This window comes from Eriocheir sinensis, chromosome 56 (assembly GCF_024679095.1).
Source record: "Eriocheir sinensis breed Jianghai 21 chromosome 56, ASM2467909v1, whole genome shotgun sequence".
NCBI classification, from domain to species: Eukaryota; Metazoa; Arthropoda; class Malacostraca; order Decapoda; family Varunidae; genus Eriocheir; species Eriocheir sinensis.
The window spans coordinates 3,580,884-3,598,637 of record NC_066564.1 but is presented as its reverse complement, the minus strand read 5'-3'; the positions used below and the strand labels follow the sequence as shown (position 1 = coordinate 3,598,637).

The 17,754-nt window shown below is 45.4% G+C and overlaps 1 protein-coding gene across 3 annotated transcripts in view; it reads right to left on the bottom strand.

Annotated features, from left to right (window-relative positions):
* The window catches only part of LOC126984168 (protein-L-histidine N-pros-methyltransferase-like), a 72,065-nt gene that overhangs the window by 38,042 nt on the left and 16,269 nt on the right, over window positions 1–17,754 (bottom strand). Inside the window, exon 1 of one of the 3 annotated variants that reach the window (XM_050837582.1) lies at window positions 6,554–6,599. The exons of the other annotated variants lie outside the window; for them this stretch is intronic. The gene's annotated coding sequence lies outside the window, so the exon portion shown is untranslated. Of the gene's footprint in view, window positions 1–6,553; window positions 6,600–17,754 lie in introns of those variants that run through there. 3 annotated transcript variants of the gene reach the window in all.

The following is a 17,754-nucleotide window of genomic DNA, read 5'->3' as shown; positions in this document are numbered from 1 at the left end:
GGAGGGGAGCAGTGGTGGTGGAGGAAAGGAATGGGATGGAGTGTGTGAGTGGATAAGAGATAAGTGGAGTGGCAGTGGAGAGGAAGAGAGTGGATTTGCCTGTGGAGAAGTGGAATGGTGAGGAATGGAAGAACGGAGGGAAGTGGAATGGAGTGCATGGATGAAAGAGGGAGAGAAAAGGCTGTGGAGGAGTGAGTGGAGTGAAGTGGAGTAGTAAGGTGGAATGGAGTGGAGTGTGTAGATGGACATGTTCCCCGGAATAAGGACGCTTCCATTTGTCTCCTTCCTCCCCGCGTCTCCACCCCCGGATGTAGGTAAGGACTTCTGAGGTTATTTGTTTATTTGTTTGTTTATTTCCTGTAATTGTGTTTATCTTTTCACAACGTCATTTCCTTCAATTTGGATGTTGTTGAGGATGGAAATGAGCAAATCTTGTCCTTCCGCCCTTTTTGTTTCCTTCTCTCAATCTGTCTGTCTGTCTGTATCTATCTATCTCTTTCTGTCTGTCTGTTTATCTATCGGTCTGTCTGTCTTTCTGTCTGTATCTATCTGTCTGTCTATCTGCACTCATTAATTAAATTCTCACTTCCGCACTCTCTCCTTTCATCCTTTCTTCCTTTTTTTCTTTAATTCCTACTCTCCAAGTTTCTATCATTCCATCTTGCCTTTCTCTCTCCTTTCCTTGTTTTCATTTTCCCTTCCTTCTTAAGATTTTTTAATTTCCCCTTCTTTCCTTTATCTGTGTGTTGGGGTGGGGGTGGGGGGGGGGTTTGACTGTGTGTCTGTCTATATATGTGCCTGTTTTTCTGCCTGTCAGTCACGCCCAATTTTCCTTCTTAGTAAAACAAAAACACTGGGTCTTTCTAAGTAAACAAACACATAGGTAAACAAATCATCAGCTATCAACACACTAACACGAGAAACACCTATACTTCCTCGACCCAATCACACACACACACACACACACACACACACACACACACACACACACACATCTTAAGCAACCCGCAACTCACATATCCTAAGAACTCGCAACACACCATAACTAAGTCTTCGGTGCCAGAACAACTCAAGGCACAGTGATGGAGGTCTTCGTAGCCAGGGGGAGTGACAAGTGTTGCTCCCCCTCCTTCCCCTCCCCCTCCTCTTTCTCTCTCTCTCTGACCCTGGGGAACCTACAGAGGCCATCTTTCTCTAAAAAAACCAAAGCAGTGTTGCCCTTTCTTCCTCCTACTTTTTATTCACTGAGGGCGAGAAATGGCGCGCCCTCGGGATGGCATCAGGCCCTCCGTATAGTTTGCGTGCGCGATAGGCCTAAGGAATGAGGACCTCCCCCCCTTCCCTTCCCTTCTTCTCTTCTCCTTCACTCCCCTCTTCCTCTCCTACCCTACCATCACGCCCCCCCCCTGTCTCCTTCTCTGTCCCCTCGCCCTCATTCCTTCTACTTCGTCTGTTGTTCCCTTTTCGTCTTGGTCCTTATCTTACACCTTCTTCTTCTACTTCTTCTTCCTCTTCATCTTCGTGTTCCCGTTTTCCTGTTTTCATTTTTCTCCCCTTCCCTCTTTATCATATTCTCTGTTCCTTTACTTCGGTTCATTGGCTTCTTTAACTATCGCTACCTTCCTTTCCTTCCCCTCTTCTCTTCTCAGATTACTTCTGTTTTTCTATTCTTCCTTTCTCTCCTCTTCTTCAGCTTACTCAAACTTCCTATTCCACATTTCACTTCGGGCTTTTCACTTTCCTCTAACTCCCATTTACTTACTTTACCTCTCCTCTAATTCTCTCCATCATCCATAACTTTTATCCCAACTCCTTTAAACGAAACTTACTTTTCCTTTCTACCTGTTTCACATATCTCTTCGTACTCTTCAGCTTCCTCTAACTCCCCACTTTCTTAACTTCACTCTAACTCTCTCTTTCACCCATCACTCCTCTCCCCCTTCCTTGCTTTTCCTGTCACTCCTCTACTCCCCCTCCAGCACCTCCCTTCACCCACCACCTCCTTTTCCATCGCCCTCTACGTCTCGAGATCACGCCTTTGGTCTCCAGTTCCATTCGTCCTGGTGCGGAGGGTGTTAACGGCGGCCAACACCTCCTGACGCGGGCATGAAGGAGTGAAGGGGGCGTGGCTGAGGGGGACGTGGCGTTGGAGAAAGAGAAAGGGAGAATGAGGGGACGGATGGGTGGGTGAGAGGATGGAGGTAAGGGGTAAGAGGAGGAGGAGGAGGAGGAGGAAGAGGAAGGGTGGTATCGAAGACAGTTGTAGAGGAAGAGGAAGAGGAGGTTGGTTGAGGTAGAATGGAAAGGGGACGGAGGAGGAGGAGGAGGAGGAGGAGGAGGAAGGGTGGTATCAAAGACAGAGTTGTAGAGGAAGAGGAAGAGGAGGTTAGTTGAGGTAGAATGGAAAGGGGACTGAAATGATCTCAATGTTCCCTTTTCCGTCGTCTAAAAACTCCCCCTTTCCTTTCCCCTCCACCGCTCTCCGTCCCTTTTACCTCCGCCGCCACCTCCATCGACTGTTCCCTGGGTGGTGTTCCTCGGCGGCGTCCCCTCCAGGAGCCCCGACGCCCCTCGCAGCCACGTCACCTCGTAATAACCTGGGCTGCCGGGGAAGCCGTCTGACTGTATTTTTCTTTGATCGTTGCGAAATGGTTCAGCTGTCAAGTACCGGGAGAGTCAGCCATCCAAGTTAGTGGGAATAATAATGAAATGAAAATAGTGGAGGCGGGAGAGCTGCGAGGAGGAGGAGGAGGAGGAGGAGGAGGAGGCAACGGTAGGGCGGTGACAGGATCGTGGTGGTGGTAGTGAGGGTCAGAGATGGTGACAGACACAGACAGGAAATAGAGGTAAGCAAGAGAGCTCCTAGAAAAGCTATCAGTGAAGAGAGAGTAAGCGAAGAGGAGGAGGGAGAAAGAGTAGAAGAAAAAAAAGAACGAAAGCAAAGGAAACGAAAAAAAGGAGTCTACTAACCCACAATGACACTAGAGCGATAGATACAAAAAAGAAGAAAAGGAAGAAAATACAGAGACGTAAAAAAAGAGGCGTTCAGCGACGGGGGCATGAAAACATAAACGCCGAGGCTGCCGGAACGAAACTTAATGAAAAATATCTAAAGTTAAAGAGCTTGAAAGAATGAAGGAAGGACCAACTGAGGTGGAGGAATAATGAAATTGTGGACAAAGAGGGGAAGGATGCGGGAAAGAGGGGGAACTGAGGGGGAGGAAGAGGAGGAGGAGGAGGAGATAGGGAGAGCGTTTGACGTGGTTTTGAGAGAGAGAGAGAGAGAGAGAGAGAGAGAGAGAGAGAGAGAGAGAGAGAGAGAGAGAGAGAGAGAGAGAGAGAGAGAGAGAGAGAGAGAGAGAGAGAGAGAGAGAGAGAGAGAGAGAGAGAGAGAGAGAAAGAACAATATGACCAACAGACCTGAGTAAAAGCAAGACAGACTAACAAAAACACACAACAACAACAACAAAGACAACAACAACAACAACTACACATTCTGACCAAAGGATAATCATTACACAAGAAGGAACCACATCACCAACAGGCAACACAAACAAACACAAACACAAACAAAACATACACAAACAAACAAACACCTCAATCATTTCTCCTTATTCCACCAACCACCACCACCACCACCATCACCACCACTACCACTATTACATATACAACCACCACCACCACCACCACCACCACTCTTCAGGGACCCACGGAGCCTCTTGGAAGAATCCGCCTCGTCGTCGCGTCACATTAAGATGCAAGGGGAAAAAATATTTGGAATGAGATGTGAGTGAGGGAATGGCGGCGGAGGAGTTAAGAGGGGAGTGGAGGACGAGTATGGAGTGTCACAGCCTCTCTCTCTCTCTCTCTCTCTCTCTCTCTCTCTCGTCATCTTTCTCGGTATCCTTCCCTCTCCTTCTCTTATTCAACCTCCTCCTCCTCCTCCTCCTCCTCCTCCTCCTCCTACCCTTCCCCTCGTGTCAAACCTTGGCGTCTCTGAATCCATTTAAATCGAAAAGGAATGAGTGGATTGTCCGTCTCTGGCGAGGGGAGGGAGAGCTGAGGGAGACGGAGAGAGGGAGAGAGGGATAGAGAGAGATTGAGGGAGGGGCGGAAGGGAGAAACCGAAGTGAGGGAAAGGGACCAGTGGAAGGCGAGAGGGAGAGAGAGGGAGGAAGGGAGGGAGGGAAAGAGGAAGGGAGGTAGGGAGGGCAGTATACATGAGATGAGTTACGGGTAAAGGGGAAAGGGGAGATGAAATATATACAAAAAAGAGACAGTGAGGGAGAGAAAAAAGAGAGAAGGGGAGATAAATATATGAGCTGCGAGAGACGAGATGAACGAGTGAGTGAAATTGAGAGAAAAAAAAACGGAGAAAACAATAAACTAAAGAAAGAAAACAACCAGAAAAATTAATGATTAACTAAAACAAGACCGAACATATGAAAAAAAACACCGTGAAATGAAGAAGAAAAAAAAAGCAATAAAAAAATCAAAACATATCTAAGACAAGAACCAAAACACACAAAAAAAAACATCATTAAAAAAAAGAAGAAAAAAACAGGGAAACAATGAGACAAACACAGAGATCACAACACACCCCAAAAACACATATCAAAAACGGAGGTGAAAACAAACAAACAAACATGACAAACACACAAGTAGAAAGAAAGACAAACACAGACAAACAGACAAACAGGTAAATGAAGGCGTATACACGGGAAGGCATCTCTATATATGCTAATACATGTGTCGTCTGATACATAAATAAACAGAAATTTAAAATGACGAGGGGAAGGAGGCTGGTGAGAGAGAGAGAGAGAGAGAGAGAGAGAGAGAGAGAGAGAGAGAGAGAGAGAGAGAGAGAGAGAGAGAGAGAGAGAGAGAGAGAGAGAGAGAGAGAGAGAGAGAGAGAGAGAGAGAGAGAGAGAGAGAGAGAGAGAGAGAGAGAGAGAGAGAGAGAGAGAGAGAGACACACACACACACACACACACACACACACACACACACACACAGGAAATCATGAATCCCAATCGAATCTAAAAACGAAAATAATATAAACAAGTGAAAAAGAAAAAAAAATAAAGAAAACGCTACTCAGGGGCGAGAAAAAAATAATAAAAATGAAATACAAGAAAATCAATGGAAGGGAAACATAATATCTGGCGAAGGAAATAATGGGCGAAGTGATGGAAAGGAAGGAAGAAAGGAAGGAAGGTCACGAGGAGGAGGGAAGGAAGGAGGCGAAGGAGGGATGAAGGAAAAAAAAGTGATTGGAAAGAATAAATGAAACAAAACAAGGAGAAGAGGAAGGAGTTTAAGGAAGGAAGGAAAGGAGAAACGAAGGAATGAAGGCAAAGAAAAGAAGGGAGGAAGGAAGGAGAGGAAGGAGCGAAAGAAGGTGAAGGAGAGAAAGAAAGAGGAAGAATAGAGGAAAAAAAAGAATGACGTAAGGAAACACAGGTGGGAAGACAGGAAAGAGGAATGAATTGAAGGACGGAAGTAATGAAAGGAAGACAGGAAGGAAGGAAAGAAGGTGAAGGAGAGGAAGGAAGGAAGAAGTTGAATGAATGAAGAAAATAAAGGAAAGAAGACAGGAAGGAACTGAAGGAAGGAAGGAAGGAAGGAGAGAGAGAGAGAGAGAGAGAGAGAGAGAGAGAGAGAGAGAGAGAGAGAGAGAGAGAGAGAGAGAGAGAGAGAGAGCGCTTGCGTCAGGGAGCGTCATTAAGAATATCGGAAGGTGGTCAATGCAGAACTTAAATCTAAAATCAATAGCATAGTTCCCCCTAAGCTTAGCCGCGGCCACCTGCCCTTCAGAGTAACCCACCCAACTCTCTCTCTCTCTCTCTCTCTCTCTCTCCACCTTAACCCTCAGTATACTCTCCTTCCCTCCCCTTCTCACATTCTCCTCCCTCCTCCTCTTCCTCTCTCTCTTTCCTTCCATCCCTTGCTCTCCCTTCCCTTTCCCCTCCTCTTCCCTCCCTTTCCTCCCCGCCCCTCCCTCCCCAAACGGCCGGCGATGGATGGGGAGGAGGCTGCCGAGGGTGGGGATAAATCTACCTTGGGAAATCAGCTAGGTGGGAGGGAGCGGGCAGGTGAGGGGAGACTCGAGGCCTGTCCCTTCACCTGGACAAGAGGGGAACATCGACGCTAAATCCAGCATCCACCAATATTGGGATCCAGGTGTATTTGATTAAAGGTGCGTGTGTGTGTATGTGTGTGTGTTTGTTTCGGTGTGGGTTTGTGTTTTTTATGTGTATGTGTTTGTTTGTTTGTTTGTGTTAATGTGGTTTATTAGTATTAGTTAAGTATGGAGAGAATTCTACAGGTAAATCTAATCATTCTCTTATTTATTACTTTCGTTCATCTTTACAGGAATATCACAGAGCGGGAATTTCTTTTATATTTAATGATTAACTTTTTGTCCCTCATCTTTGCTGTGAGTGAGAAAACGTGGAATGCTAGTGATTGTACGTAAAATATATAAGGTTCAATATTTTAAAGTCTAACATATTATCCCTTCATTTATGGAGGTGTGACTCTAATATTGTACCTGGCCGCGGGGATGGGCGAGGCGGGGTAGCGGAGGAACAGAGCAGCTTACCTGGAAAGAGAAAAGTGAATTCAAGAACTATTGGGAAGATAACTCAAACAAATTAACAAACAAACAAAAAAAAAAGTCTGTGTATCATATTTTGCTATTTCATCAACTTATTTTCAAACCAAGGTAGTATTAGTAATGGTATTAGTATTATTAGTAACAATAATAATAATAATAAGAAGAAGAAGAAGAATGCAAAAAAAAAAATAGTCACTCATGTTCCTATTAATCACCAAACATCATTATCTTGTCCACCTTCAGTAACACCTTCAGCACGAATCGCCATCCTTTTATTTATCTTCCCTTGCCCGCCAGGTGTGAGAATGGCGGGGGGGGGGGGCAGGTAACCGTGACTATGGTGATGGTTATGGTGATGGTCGGCTACTCCCTGTGTGCGTAGCTGCTGGTGATGTGCTGAGTGAGTGATGGTGAGTGACGCTAGAATTGAAGGTGATAGTTAAGTGAAGGTGAAAGTTGAAGGTGATGGTGATAAAAGGAACACTTACGCAACACTGTCTTCTAAGTACTTCGGTCAACTATTCTTCTTCAAGTAACACGTACATAGAAATAGATATCACACGTACAAAAACACCATTCGAGGAGGCGAAGGAGATTAAGAAAGAGGAAAAGGGAAGCCAGGAGAGGGAAGAAGGAGGAGGAGGAGGAGGAGGAGAACGAGGAGGAAGGGGAAGGAGGAGGAATCTAAGTACTTCAGTGAACTATTCTTCTCAAAGTAACACGTACATATAAATAAATATCACACGTACACAAACACGTACACATTCGAGGAGGAGAAAGCGATTTAGAAAGAGGAAAAGGGAAACCAGGAGAGGGAAGAAGAAGGAGGAGAGGGAGGAGGGGAAGGAAGGGGAAGGAGGAGGAGGCGTACAGCTGGTATTGAGGGTTTGGTAATTATAAGTTTTGGTGTATAAATGCGAGACAGAATATTGATCAGGTTGTCACGTCTTACTTTCCTTCCCTCCCTCCATCCCGCACCGCCACCACCACCACCGCCGCCGCCATGTTCCTCCTTCCACCACACACACGCACACACACACACACACACACACGCAAGGCGGCCGAAGCAGGTAAATGAAGGAAGCAAAAGTTGGGTAAAGTAGTTTAAGTGCAAATCGTGGATATTACTTCAGTTGGTGGTGGTGTTGGCGTTGTTGGTGGTGGTGGTAGTGGTGGTGGTGGTAGTGTTGGTGTTGGTGGTAGTGGTGGTGGTGGAGAGAGAGAGAGAGAGAGAAAGAGACATTCCTACCTCTGGCATCACACACACACACACACACACACACACACACACACACACACACACACCATCCTCTATTGACAAACACACGCACACATCACTCACATCTCACCCCAAAACTCACCCCACGTACACCCATTCACACCTTACCACACACACTCACCCCATCCCTCACATCCTCATACCCAAACCCCCTAACCCCTCCCCCCCTTTAGTCCATACCACTCACCTCCAAAACCATTCACTACAGAACCATTAACTATACATACTATTTCATTTCCCTATTATTTCTTCCTTTCAGCTACTTCCACGGAGCAGACTCACACAAAACAGTAATAATAATCATGTTCCAATCAGCGGCAGACTTTTCTTCAACATACATACAATTTTTTTCACGCTGGAGAACCTGAAGACGGAGGAGGAAGAGGAGGAGAAGGAGGAGGAGGAAGAAGGAGAAAGGTGAGAGAGAAAAAGAGGAGACAAGTATTAAGATGAGGAGGAGGAGGAGGAGGAGGAGGAAACAAGAGAAAGGTAAGAGAGAAAAAAAAAGGAAGAGAGAAGTAGAAGGATGATGATGATGATGATGATGAGGAGGAGGAGGAGGAAACAAGAGGTAAGAGGGAAAAAATGACAATAGTAGAATAATGAGAATGAGATAAAGAAGGAAAAGGAAACAAAAGCAAGATATTAAAGAAAACGAAAAAGAAAGCAAGAAAAAAAGGCAAGATATAAGAGAAAAAGAGAAAAGATGAAAGAGGAAAAGAGAGAGAAAATTACACTAAAAATGTTAACAAATCTAGGAAAAGCAGAGCCCGCTGACGAGACACTCTCCTTAATTGTCTAAAAGAATCATAAGAAAAAAAAAAGAAAAAGAAACAGCCTCCATTTTCATTGTAGGCGAGGCTTGGTGAGGGCAGGAGACGATGGGGAGGGAGGAGGAGGAGGAGGAGATGAAGAGGGAAGAGGAAGAGGAGGAGGAAGAGGAACAGGGTAACACAGAGGAGGATGAGGGGTATTAGGGGCAGGAACAGGAGTAAGCGAGGGGGAGAGGGGCATTAGGGGCAGGAACAGTGGTAGGGGAAGGGGGTAAGGGGGGTAAGGGGGGTAAGGGGGGTCAGGGGGGTAGAGACACGTTCAAACAGCCGCCTTATGAGGGAAACATCTGAGTCAACATCGAGATTCAAAGAGAAAATTACAATTATTTCGCTCCTCGTCGTGTTTGCTGCAGTTAAACAAGACCAAATTTGAACCAGGGCGGCAGGCAAATACCCCCGGCAGATAAGGCTCGACTCCGCTCCTCTGAACATACCAACCTCTCTCTCTGTCTCTCTCATTCTCTAACTCATTCTCTGTTCCTCCTCTTCCTCTTCTTTTTTCTGTTTATGTTTATTTTCATTCTGCCTCTCTTCCTCTTTCTCTCTAACGCACTCTGTTCTTCCTCTTCCTCTTCTTCTTTCTGTTTATGTTCATCTATCATTCCGTCTCCCTTCCGCTTTCTTTCTCTCTATTCCTCCTCTTCCTCTCCTTCTTTCTGTTTATGTTAATCTCCATTCTGTCTCTCTTCCTCTTTCTCTCTCTTTTTCTCTAACACACACTCTGTTCCTCCTCTTCCTCCTCTTCTTTGTTTTTGTTCATCTTCATTCCGTCTCTCTCTCTCTCTCTCTCTCTCTCTCTCTCTCTCTCTCTGTTCCTCCTCTTCCTCTTGCTATGGTCCTCTTACATTCTTATCCTTCCTCTTCCATTTCCATAACTACCATCATTGTATTGTTATTATTATCATTACTGTTTTTATTGCTATATGAAGAAGGTGAAAACAAAGACAAACACTAAGATGATGAAAATAACAATAAACTAATGTCTCTTTTACCATCACCAAGATTTAAAACGTTACTGCAAAAAACGTTCGGTTGTCTCAAAACACTCGAGCGTTTGAGAAATTAACAGAGTCCTGCACCAGTCCTATTCCTCCTTTCAAGTGTGTGTGTGTGTGTGTGTGTGTGTGTGTGTGTGTGTGTGTGTGTGTGTGTGTGTGTGTGTGTGTGTTCAGTGTTGTAGCGGCGCTGAGTGTGTTACGGGAAGGAAAGGGAAAGAAAGACTAACAAAACACAAGCTATCAAACACACATAAAAATCGAGCCTAGTGGAGTCGAAGAATAAAGAAAGAAAAAACAAACCAACATTCATTAAAAAAACACACATCCACAAACACAAAGAAAGAAAGAAGTAAGAAACAAAAGAGATGAAAGGAGGGAGAGAAGATAAGAGAAAAGAAGAAAAAAATGAGGAGGCAACACGCAAAGAACGAAGCACGAAACGAAAAAAAAGGAGAGGAGAGACAGGATGGAAGAAGGAGAAGGAGAAGAAAGGACAAAGAAGAAGAGGAAGAAAAAAAAGAAGAGAGGAGAGGCAACACGCAAAGAACGAAGCATGATATGGAAGAAAGGACAGGAGACAGGATGGAAGAAGAAGAAGAGAGAGGACAAAGAAGAAGAAGAAAAAAGAGAGAAGGAGAGGCAACACCGTGAATCAGAGGCAACAACTCGAGGGTCCGCGGCCAAGGGAACAGACGCGGCCTTGTATAATGAATGAAAGACCGCAGGATTTTGCCGTAGAATGTAAAGCGCGGGAGGAATGGGCGGCGTGCATCACATCTGCATTTAAACCACACACTTTGAAGAATGAATAAACACAAAATAAGGCATCTCTGGGGGGCGGCGTACGTGCAGAATGTTAGATTGGCGGAGACTTGGCGGAGATGCAATACCCGGCCTCTGTTAACGGCGAGAGAGAGAGAGAAAGAGAGGAGAGTGAGAGAGGGGACGGGTGCGAGCGATGGGGGCTGGCTGGCTTGGGAGAGTGAGTGAGAGTGAGAGGGGGCATATTCCCTTCTCTCAAGTCCTCTCTCTCTACCTCCGTCTCTTCCACAGTTCCCCCGTCACTTTCAGGGGCGTCCCGAGGCCTGAACGTCTGTCTCAACACACCAGCCGCCCTCCGCGCCAGCCCCGCCACGCCACGCCGCGCCAGGCCACGCAGGAGGCGCCGCCGGGAACATAATTACTATATTAGCAGTCAAGGAGCGGGGCCTTATCTGAGGAGCGGCGCCGCGAGGGACGGGCGAGAGGAACCTGGAGAGGAGTGGAGGATGTTGGCTAAAGGTCGGGAGAGACGAGGAGGAGGAGGAGGAGGAGGAGGAGGAGGAGGAGGAGGAGGAGGATGTTAGGGTAGGGAGCAAGGAGGGAGGAAGGGAGGTACATATCTAGACGTTTGAAGAATATGATAAACTATCCATTTTCTCACCTCCCTTCTTCCCTCCCTCCCTTCCCTCTCTCCCTCTCCCTCTCTCTCTCTCTCTCTCTCTCTCTCTCTCTCTCTCTCTCTCTCTCTCTCTCTCTCTCTCTCATTCCCTGCTCCGTCCTGCCGTGCCGCCCGTCGCCTGTGCCGCCAGTCCGCGCCGCGCCAGACACCGCCGCCTGCTGTACAAGACAAGGACGGGCTGTCGCTGTGAGTGGAGACAAAGCAAGCCTTACGCCGTGTGAGAGAGGAGGAGGGCATCAGAGGAATAATGGGAGGAGGGAGCTATGCCGAGGAGCGGGCCGGGTATCGCTACACCACCATCATGCCGTCTCTAATCACGCCCTCCCCTCGGGAACGCAGCCGACGGGGGAAACCGGTTAAAAAGGTGGGCCCTGTGCGAGGCTAGGCGAGGGGCGGGGCGTGGAGGGGCGGCGGGGGGCGGGGCGAAAGAGACGTGTCTTCCCCTCACCCCCACTGCTGCCGCCGCCGCCACCACCACCACTCAGCTGTCCCCCGCCCCGCCCCGCCCCGCCCCGCGCCCCACCGCCGCCGCCGCCGCCGCACTGAGTTTACATTGATACCGAGTGAGTGAGTTGGGTTCGTCCAAGCGACATTAATTACAATATTATATTTCTTTCCCAACCATTCCCTCCCGGGCTTCGCAAACACACCCAAACACTGCAGGGGGCGAGGCAGCCGCTCACCCACCCCCACCCATCACCCACACACACACACGCACACACACACACACAGACGAGAGAAGTGACATGAAATAGCTAAGCGAATATGGTAAAAAAGAAGTAAATCGAATAGTTGGCATTTGTAATCACTTCCATTACTAGCAGCTGAAGGGGCGATGTAGACGGTGACAGGACTGACAGTGACGAAGATGACGAAGGTGTAGAAGCAGCGGCGGCGGAGGTGGCGGCGGCGGCGGCGGGGCAGCGGCGGGGCGGCCAGGTGAGTGCCGCCGCCACAGCCAGTCTGAGGACGAGCTGCTGGTGACGATGACGACGACACACACACACACACACACACACACACACACACACACACACACACACACACTGAGGGCTTCTAAACACAAAATACACGTAGCCAACTTAATTTCCATACACGCATATTTGTAAAGCAGACGCAAAATAGTCGCAGTGCTCCTCGTCGACACGCGCCCGGGTCGTCATCGTCGGTAAAGTGTCGAAAATCCAGCACGTCACCGCCCTGGCCGCCGACGTGCCCACTCCTCCTTGCCGCCACGCCTCCCCTCGCCTCCATCGCTCCTCCGGCCACGTAACACAGTGAGTTCGTCAGTAGGAGTGTTAGTATTGAGTTGAGTGATGCTTATAATTACCGATAGTTCATGTTGCTTTTTTGTTACGATGATAATTTGTTTAGCGTGAGAGGGCACATTTTTTTCTCATTTTCTCAGTTTCTTGGACTTCAATAAATTCTGCTTTAGTTGAAAAAAAAAAGAGAATGAATTAAGGTTTTTCTCAACGACAGATATTTTTTCTTCCTTAGACAAACGTTGTGGTGTTTTAGTTTCGTCCCTGCAACGAGAGACGCGGCTCGACAGACAGCGAAGCATCGTCAAATAATGAAAAGAATAATTACTTTTTTTGACTTTACAGGTTTACGGTTGACGCCCGGAGCGACGCAGACGTGGCGGGCAGCAGACGAGTGTTCAGATCACAACCACAACCCCTTATTCTAACCTCCTCATGACAGAACAAGCCAACACATTCACTAACACACATCTGCTTACACCTTTGTCAAAACATTAATTCGCTGTAACAGGAAACAGACCGAGAGTTAACGAAAGAATGGCCCTCAGCATACATCTATAAAAGAAAATATTAAAGACATGCTCGGAAAGACGAAAACTAATGATTCATGGTAAGTATTAACCTTCTACGCATTACATCCGAGCTATAACGACACACACATATATAAAGCTTCCGGCAGGTGGGTCTCTCATGAGGAATTAGACGTGAACAATGGCATGTAGTCACGTTCTTTATAACAGTTTAAGGAGCATGAAACAAAACAAACGCCACATAAATGATCTAAATTAAGGGCTTACTAAAATACATAATTCTCAGTACCACGATCTTATTGCGGAGTCAGGGCAAGGTACTACAATTTTTACGTAACCGGCCCACCTGTCAACGCGGCCACGGCTGAGTCTGGCCCGTGGTTACCTGGGCATACCCGCCACAGGTACACCAATGCTTATATGACATGCTGCTGGAATGGTAGTGGAGTGAGAGATAGCGAAGGTTTAGAAGAGGGAAAAATAATGACTGGGATAAAGTGGAAAACGAGAACAATGACAGCAACACTATTACCAACAACAAAACCAAAATGACAAGAGGGAGAAGAAAAAATGAAGAGGAGAGGAGAGAGAGTGTCCTTGTTTAGAAGAGGGAAGAATAATGACTGGGAAGAAGAGGAATACGAGAACAACGACAGAAACAATAATATTATCAACAACAAAACCAAATAAAAAGAGGGAGGAGAAAAAACGAAAAAGAAGAGGAGAGAAAGAGTGCCCAGGTTAATAGGAAGGAGAAAAACAACTGATATGGAAAAAGAAGAAAAGGAGAACAACGACAACAAGAACAACAATATTACCAACAACAAAACCGAAGTGAAAAGAAGAAAACAGAAGAGGAAGAAGAAAAAAATGAAAGAAATAACAACAAAAAGAAGAACAGGGACAAGACGAATAACAGAGGAACAATGAAAACAAAACAATACAATAAGACAAGAAAATAAGGACAAAACACTACCAATTACATAAGCAAAATTCAGACATATAACAGATCATTTTAGTTCCTCATTCTTATTCCCAGGCAAAGTCTTCATGTTCTTGCGGTGTCTATGTTGTGCCTCGCCTCGCCGCCGCCGCCGCCGCCACAGACTCCGCCACTAGGTAACGAAAACCAAGAACTGAAGCGGCTTTAAGAGACGGGCAAGGTAAGCACATCAATACAGAGGGCTGGAGGCGACCCAGGGCAGTACCGGCGGCTCGGAATATCATGAATCTCAAACCAAACACAACAGTTCCTCACGTCACGGGACTCAGGCCGCCGCAGAATAAAGAACGCGATCAAAATGCATCTTTTATTTACCTACTCGTTGGTTCCGGAGCTAAACGAAAACAACGGCGGTGGAATGCGTCTGTGTGTGTGGAGGGGGTGGGGCGGTGGGGTAGATTTTAAGTATAAGAAGAAGACGAAGCAGCAAAAACAGACATTCTAAGTGCTCCAGACAAACCTGAATGTATGTGTGTATGTCTTTGCGTTTGTGTTTGTGTTTGTGTTTCTGTGTGTGTGTGTGTGTGTGTGTGTAGATCTTAAGTATTAGTAGAAGAAAAGGAAGAAGCAAAAGCAGGCGTTCTAAGCACCTCCAATACAACGCAAATACCAACACCAGACAGTAGTTTCGATATAAGTAGTCAATTTCCATCGACTGAACGGGAACGATGAAATGGAAGAGTAAAGTCGACAGCAAGAAAACGTGAATACCTGGAAAGACTTCTAAGCACCTGAGATACGGAATAAAAACCATCAGCGGAATCTATGCCTTTTCTTATTTGTGTTTTGATACTGATAAAAAATACACCGACGGAGAATTTTTTTTAATCAAGAAGGAAATAACAACAACCTCATGTATGTATTTCTTTTATTAATTTTGTGTTACAGTATAAATAAAACGAAAACTACCGACGAAGAAAACAGATTAAAAAAAAAAAGAAAACCTCACATATGTAAACTCTTTATTTGTGTTATGAAATACATTAAAACAATAACAATAACAACAATAACAACAACAAAGCGCCAGTCAGAAACTAGAACCAAGAAACAACAACCTCACTATGTACCTTTTGTGTTACGATACGCATAAAAAAACACTGAAGAAAGACGAAAGAACCTATCAAAAAATTACAACATCGCACCAGCAACCTCAACCTCAACCTTACGTAACACCCCTAAGCGACGCCAACGAGAGGCAGGCCGGGGCGAAGGAGGGGGCGGCGTGAGTCAAGACCGCTAAAACAAGTTATCATTCACGTTTCTTGGGTTTCAGCGGCGAAGGTCGGGACGCAGGGAAGAGAGCGGACTGTTCGGGGTAGTGCTGACTCCTTTCCTCTAAACCAAACGTCTCTATCCCCTTCTATGAGTACAGCCAACATGTTACACTTAAGACAGTACACGCAAATTTCCTAAACTCGTTCTCGGCTATATGGAAACGAAAGGAAAAGGGGTTGAAGGATGAGTGTTTTCCTCTGAACTTAACGTCTATATCCCCTTCTATGAGTACAGCCAACATGTTACACCCAAGACAGCACTCGCGAATTTCCTAAACTCGTTCTTTGGATAATGGAAACGAGAGGAAAAGCGGATAAAGGATAAGTGTTTTCCTCTGAGCCTAACGTCTATATTCTCCCTTCCTTGAGCACCCCAGTATGTTCGAGCTAAGAAAATGCACGTAATATTCCCTAAGCTCGTTCTTGGTTAATTGAAACGTGAGGAAAACATAACCATACATATATTAGCTACAAACAACAATAAAAAAGGCCAGTTTCGAGTATATATGTATAAAAAATAATTTCCAGGGACAGAGTTACATTTGATTTCGCTGTCTTTAGGTTGGAATAACAAAGAAGAGTGTAGGAGCGGTAGAATATCTTATACTGTATGAATAGAGATGGAATAGAGAGTAATAGTATGAAGTGGAGTATGGTAGCATGTAGAATAAGTGTATACAGTAGAATAGAGAATAGTAGTAAGAGTATGTACTAAAGATAGAATATGACATGAAAATACAGAATGAATTGAGATGGAATAAAGAATAATAGTATGTAGTGGAGTATGGTGGTATATAGAATAATTGTATACAGTGGAATAGAGAATAATAGTAATAGAATATGTGGAAAAGATAGAATATTAGATGAAAATACACAATGGAATTTTTAGTCATGTCACATCACAGTAGCATATGCCAGCCACATCTCACCTCAACCACTACAACCACGCCACCACATCACAACCACACTGATCTATTTATAAGGTTAACCGACGCCTCCATGTCACGCTGCGGTAGAGTTGCTGGAGTGAGAGATTGCCCAGGCTTAGAAGAGAAAAAAAAATGATATGAAAAAAAGAAGAAAAAGGAGAACAACGACAACAACAATATTACCAACACACACACACACACACACACACACACACACACACACACACACACACACCTATTCATAACCAAACCAGACACACCACATCTCGCCTCAGCCACGCCACATCTCAACCACACCGATCTATTCATCCTAACAGCACCTCACCTCTACCACAACCACGCCACCACATCTCAACCCAACCACGCCACCAAAACTCAACCCTCAGCCACACCACCAGGACGGTCGGGTTGCTGGGGGAGGGTTGAGGCGTGGGAAAAGTGGCTCCTCTCTCTCACAGGTAAAACAGACAGGTAAACCGCCGCTCATTCACCGCCAAACAAGGGAACAATGGGAGGCGACGCAGTGCACCGCCGACGTGGAGCTTTGAGGGAAGGTGAAAATATTATTAAGCGGCCTGGCGGAACACGTGCTGCGGTGAGGTTTGGCGGTCCTTATCAGAGGCAGGTTATCTCTCCTAAAATTATATTAAGCGATCATAAGCTTCCGTATGGTGAGTGTAAAACATGATATCAATTTGAAGTAAGTTAAAGAAAGACCATGAGTTTATTTTTTCCGACACCGAACTTCTCTAATGGACAAATAAATGTAGCTTACTAATTAGTGACCTTTATTTTTCTCTCTCTTAATACACTCCCATACACTGAGCCGTAAACTCGCATATATTCGGTACTTGTATTTTTTAAAGTGTTTATTTCAAGTTCATATAAATTAAACGCCGTATTAGTATATTTTTAAAGGTAGTGTATGACATATCTATATGAAAAATTTGTATGAAAATATATGTATGAAAAATTCGCATGAAAAAAATGTCTATGAAAAAGAGTAAGAAAAAAACTATGAAAAATCTGACTACAATTTGCTTTGGCATATCTCACAAACTGACGATTAACGATTATTATTACGAAATTTATGTACTTACTGTTTAGATAAAAATTAATTCGAAACTTAAATACAGGAATATCTAATCAGTATAATTAGCAACACTGACACAAACCTAATCCCTTTACCACCACCATCACTACCACCACCACCACAACCACCAAAACCTAACACAAGAATCAGCTGCTTCAAGACATGTTTGACAAGGCACCAACCAAAGCTACAACGCTTATACACTTCTAGTTTTCGCCCTCTAGGAAAACACACCCACAGTGCTATCATGTTCATTATTTTAGTATCACAATTCTGACAACAAAGCAGCCGCAATAGAAACACGGCCAATGACACACAAAGTAATGGAGCAATGTTTACTCAGCATGGGTGGACGAGAGGGCAGGCGGGCGGAAGGGTGTGTGTGAGGAAAGAGAGGACGGACGGAAGGAAGGAAGGAAGGGAAGGAAGGGAGGAAGGAAGAACGGACGGAAAGACGGTAGGCGTGGCACTTTTTACACCGTCTGTCCAC